This window comes from Thamnophis elegans, chromosome 1 (genome assembly GCF_009769535.1).
Source record: "Thamnophis elegans isolate rThaEle1 chromosome 1, rThaEle1.pri, whole genome shotgun sequence".
NCBI lineage: Eukaryota > Metazoa > Chordata > Lepidosauria > Squamata > Colubridae > Thamnophis > Thamnophis elegans.
Genome location: NC_045541.1, coordinates 146,528,096 through 146,534,169, shown reverse-complemented (window position 1 = coordinate 146,534,169; position 6,074 = coordinate 146,528,096).

Here is a 6,074-nt window from a genome sequence, read left to right as displayed (position 1 = left end):
TCTGTAAACATCCAGATGACCATAGTAGTCGAGTTGGATTTTTCTGTACTTCCTTGCTGCCATCTAGTGGTTATTCAGATTCTTGCAACCTAAATATGTTTATGGTTGGTTAATTCATGACTGAGTTAAGCAAATCCAGTCTGTTACTTTCTAGTACTATCCCCAGTGATGGGTTCCTACCGGTTTGGACCAGTTCAGGCGAAAAGGTGGTGGTTTGGCGGCCTGGGTCACTGGAACCGGCAGCGACCTAAGCCTGTCACACCCCTGAACCAGTTCTCCGCAGCATGCCCATGAGCAAACCAGCAGTAGTGGCTGCCGGGATCCCCCCCCCCACCCCTTGACTATCTTCCCACATAATCTAAGAGGTCTGGAAATGTGTCCAGCAAAAATTGGTAAAATGCACATTATCAAAGTGTTTTCTTATTTACGTGACTATTGCAATTCTCACTGCAGAGGAGAGGAATGCAAAAGACAAATTCTGTTCCAGCAAACTAGCATTTTGAATCACTGTCACATAATGCAATGAAATTGGAGAAAACCTATAAAGTATGCAATGAAGCAAAAGTACCATGATTGGCAGTCAGGCCTGCACAGCATGAGAGAATGGCCATAAACACTAATCAAAGTGAAGGATGAAAGGGGAGAAAACATTCACAAATAGAATTTTCCTCTGCCTGGGGAATAACATGAATTCAGTTAACATGCAACTCTCTCTTTTTTGGTCAAGGGCTTCATGACTTTCTGTTTAAAATTATAATCTTCCTCCTTGCTTCAAGTCATGTAAAAGAAATCTAAAAATACAGGGTTGATCCTACAATTATTAGCCAAAGTGAACACTTTGCCTAAAGGATAAGGTCTACTGTAAAATCTTGAAAACCTGTTTCGAGTATCTACTATACAGCCTGGCCTTCTCCCAAGCGGTGTTCTATCAATAGACTTGAGAGACAATTCAACAGTCAGTTTTGAACATGAAACATATTTTGGAGTGTCCTCTGCTATCTTGATACTAATAACAAAATATTTCAGTTACACCATCCATAACGCCATGCAATGTAATTCCGACTTTCTTGTACCTTGGTATGTAGTGCTTTAACTGTACTATTAAGGTTGTACTACTATGTCTGCCTAATTATACTGTATTTTTTAAGAAATGGCCAAGCTTCCAGTAAAAATTAATGTTGCTCTAGTCACCTTCAAAGAAGCAGAGACCACACAACAACAGAGATTGGCACCCAAAGGCCCAACGCTAGATGTCAAAATATCTCTGGACAAGGAAGACATTGTGAAATAAATCATGTTCATGTTCTGACCCAGCTTTAGCAGAAGCAAGAAACAGATTCCTGGTCACGAAAAAGCCCTCTTTATTTACCTCTTGTGAATTAATTGCATTCACCCAACGAAAAGTCCTTCAAGGAGTTAACTGCAGTAATAGACCTTATTAGTTCCTTATGATAATTGTAAGGCTGTGAGGTCCCAGCCGAAAGGCTGCAAATTAAGTTCTGGCAAGCAGTCTTTGTGACACGAAACACAATGAGCAAAATCTTCAGAAATATAAACTGTTGTCTCCTATGACAACCACTCCCCTTTCCTTCTATTTATTCCCCAGCCAGGGAAGGGGCCATTCAGTGTCCACGTGTGTTTTGCTTCCCGAGTTGACACCTTGTCCTCCATTGTTCACCTCTCCTAAATGCTCTGCACATACATGCATCTGGAACAGGCATCCATCAGAGCCTTCCCCAGACTCCAGAACTGGCCCAGGTTCGTCCCCAAACTCCTCATAGTCCGAGTCTGCCGCCAGCTCCACTGGAAGCTAGGGGCCACAACAGTTTAAGAAATTGTTTCCGGGCAGCTGATCCCTGTAAATAAACTAAAGAAATGGAAATGTTTGTGGTTCGCTCACAAGTTGAGCAGCTGGGAGATGTGGAACTCCATCTATATTCACAGCTATGATGTCGCCTATGTGAACAATACGACCAGGCAGGCATTTTACAGATTGGGAGAGATTTCCTTTCACAACAAATAAGGTTTCTTCTTGGTGAGTCTCAATTTTTTTCTGGATTACAAAATTAAAAGAAGATTTAAAGACTTAAAGCATAAAGAATATTTGTCAGAAAGCTTAAAAAGCAATGATATAAGAAAGCTTAAAATGGATAAAGATAAAGAGGAATGTTATTTTTAGAAAGATTAAGTTTTCTATAAAACTGCATTGGGAATAACTAACTAAATTAGGCAATTGACTCAGGTCTTCCTAAGAAGTGTGAATGTTATTTGCTTTTTACTAAAAACCATAGGCAATTGGTAGAATTTACAAAGCAAAAGATAAAAGCAAATTGAGTAAACTGAGTACCCCAGTAACGACAGAGCTGGAGATGTGACGTGTACCTGCAATAACAACTTCAAAAACACAAGAAGAGAAAAGAAGAAGGGGAAATTTTGTTTTTCTCTTTAACCTTGTTTAATACCTTCACTTTTGGATTGTAACACAATGACATCACATAAGGCTGCACAATTAGAGGACAGAAGCGGATCCTTAGAACAGCCTGCAGAGAAAAAAAATATTGGATCATTTTTACCACAAATTGCCTGACTCACTTGAGACTAAATTTACAGCTTTTGGGGGGGGAAAAGTCTTGTTACAATAGAAAATTTTATGAAACACATGTCTGGACATTTGGGAGAACAAGAAATATTTCCAGGGATGTTTTGGTGCATTTTGTGAGCATTAAGTTCTGCAACAGCCTTTCAATACAAGATTGAAGATGGAGAATGCAGCTATAATTATTTAAAAAAAATATCCTTATCAGAATTCTACTAAAAGAAAAGAATACTACTTTTTGACTGAAAGAATAAATCAAAAAAAGATTTCTTTTACTGGGACAAATTATGTTTGACTTTTAAACAACAGAGATTCTGTTTGAATTCTGTTCAAAAGGTAAGAGAATTTTTGGAACAATTTAAATGAGAACTGGAAGGAATCCAAAAAGAACCTGTAGAGGAGACTATACAAAAATTGTATAATTCAAAAGAACTCTAGTAGAAATGATACTATTTATTAGTATTAGTATTTCTCATAAAATTAAACTTTTGTATGTTCAGTAAGAGAACTAAAAAATGAACTATGTAAAGCAAAAAAATGAATTTTGCAAAGTAGGGAAACAGAATAGAAACAGAAAATAAAATGATATTGAAACTTAAAGGAGGACACATTATATCAACAATGCTATACAAAAACATTTCATCAGTAGTATAAATAGCATGATATTTCTTTGAAGGGAATAGATCTTTTTTTTTAAATTATCAAGGATTACAGAGAAACAAAGATAGGTTATAAATGAGTATATAAATATATGGTAAGTTTGTAAAGCTATACAAAAGATCAAACCAAAAAAAGTGTTAGACCAGGCAGACTATTAGATTCTTATTACAAATATTTTGTGAATGAACTTTTACAAAGTTTGAAAAATACAATGAATTGAATTGTATTGTACAGGACGGAAATATGCCAGAAACTTGGAAAGAGGCTAATTTGGCACTAACATCTGAAGAGGGACAAGAGTTGGATTTAACAAAAAATTATAGACCTGTATCATTATTGAATAATGATTATAAATTGTTCACAATGATCTAGCTGATTAATTGAAAATAATTTTACAAGAATTCATTCATGATAAACGATATGGATTTTTACCTGAAAGAGAGAACTACATTGGACATTCTAGAATATTTTGAACAGCTCAATGAAAAATTAGATGCCTTAATTTGTTTTAGCTGCAGGGAAAAGTATTTGGTAAATCTGTATTGTACATTTCTATTTAAAGTTTTAGAAGATATGAACTTTGGAAAGAATTTCATAAAATGAAATTCATGAGTTAAGTGGATCTATACTTAAAAGAAAGCACAAATTATTGTTAATGTGTAGGAATAGAGGAAGCGTTTTGTAAAGATATGTGCAGTAAATTGCCATTATCTCAGTAGCTGGTTACCTTGAAAATACCTATGAGCTCACCTAATTAGGAGAACCAGATGTGGGAAGAGAGGAAAGATTACGTACAGACATGCGCATTAGACGGCCATGAGCTCAGTGACCGATTACCTCAACTGTTTATTAGAGATAGGCCGTACCAGGGAGTTATGTGGAGCTTCTACCTTGGCTGGGATGGTCTGCAAGATTGACAAGGGAAAAAAGAGAGAATGTACCAATAAGATGCTGTTGCTACCCCTGATTTGCTTTGCTTGTTAAAATTGTATAAAAGCCAACTCTGTGTAAGGCAGGCAGACATTTTGGACACCACTGCTGTGATGGATTTCTGAAACCTACATTAATGGAAATCTAACAAAACCATGTAAAATGTAAGGGTTGCCCACTGTCTTTCTCCATTTGTCTATTTTGGTTCTTGAAATTTTGAGTGGCGATATCAGACAAGATGAGAGGATAGTGAGAATAAAAAAATAAAAAGAGACAAGCTGAAAACTTTTGCAGATAATTTCATGCTGATCTTGGAAGACCCCTTAAATGGACTTGAATTATTAATGGAAAAACTAAAAGAATTTGGTGCATTAGCTGGTTTCAAGATTAACAAACGGAATACAAAGATGTTAACAAAAAATTGAAGCTGCAAGATCAAATAGAATTGATGAATAAAATGGTTTTAAGATTGAGAAGAAAGTAAAATAATTGGCATTTGACAAATACGAACAGTATGTGATTTCAAAATAATTATGTTAAGACATGGAATGAAGTTCAAAAACATATATTAAGGTGGGACAAAATGCAATTGTCATTGCTGGGGATCCCAACAGTGCTTTTTCAGGAGACAACTGGACTTCCTTGTTTTTTCTTTTGAAGACATTTCACTTGGCAACAAAAGAAGATATTCAACAAAAGAAAAAAAAAACAAGAAAATCCAGTTGCTTCCTGAAAAAGCACCTTTGGACAACCAGGACCTGGATGACTGAGAATGTCTACAGATTCATTATTGGGGAAAATTTCTGTAATTAAGATGAATGTTTTTCCTGGGATCTTATTTTTGTACACTGCAACCATCATAAAAATGAGTCAGTTGCCAAGCAACCAAATTTTGATCATGTGACTATGGGGATGCTGTAACAGTTGTAGGTGTAAAAAAAACAGTCATAATCACTTTTTTCAGTGTCATCGTAAGTTGAATGGTCACTAAACAAACTGTTGTAAGTTGAGGACAAGTTGAGACAAGACAAGAAACAAATGGGTAGAAACTAAGCAAGGAGAGATGCAACCTTTTTAAGGTTTAAGGTTTTAAGAATTAAGGAGGAACTTCCTAACCGTGAGGACAATTAACCAATGGAACAGTTTGCCTCCAGAAGTTGTGAGTGCTTCATCATGGGGGAGAGGGGTTAAGAAGAGAGTAGTCAGTCACCTGACTGCAATGGTAAACGGTCTCCTACTTGAGTAGAGGGTTGGACTAGAAGACCTCCAATGTCCCTTCCAGCTCTATTCTGATTGAGGACTACTTGTACACAGAAAAAATATAATAACAGTATCCTGCAAGTCTGACTGCATTTTCTCTTCCTTTCTGGTTATACCCCAGAGATTCAGCCAATCTTGAGTCTTTTTCTAATAGTTTCCCTCCTCCCTAGTCTCATGCATGCTTCTGCACCTATTCTTGTCTTTACAGCTTTTGGATGGCTTTTCCAAGGTCATCTCCATGGCTCCCCACACTAACAGTAGTCTCTGTATTTCATTATCCCTCCTCCTTCTGTTAACATCTTCTGAAAGAAATCTTAAAAACCCATTGGAGCTCTAGATAGAAATCTTGCTATTCCAACCATGTTCCTCAAAGAAGGGATTATATATCACCTGAAGCAACCCTGCCCACTTCTCCTTGCTTAGCAAGCTGAAGTGGGAAGCCAATTCTCCTTGGCCTTCTGTTTCACCTTTTCAATGCAAGAACGGTAGGTAAGATAATTATATTTCAGGGAAATGGAATGAAGCTTTTTTGACACTTAGATTCCTTTTCAACCCCCTTCCTCATCACTGCTTTCTGTCGTGCCTCAAAATGCTGCAGATTGGTGGTGGGGGGGTTGGAATGCTTTTT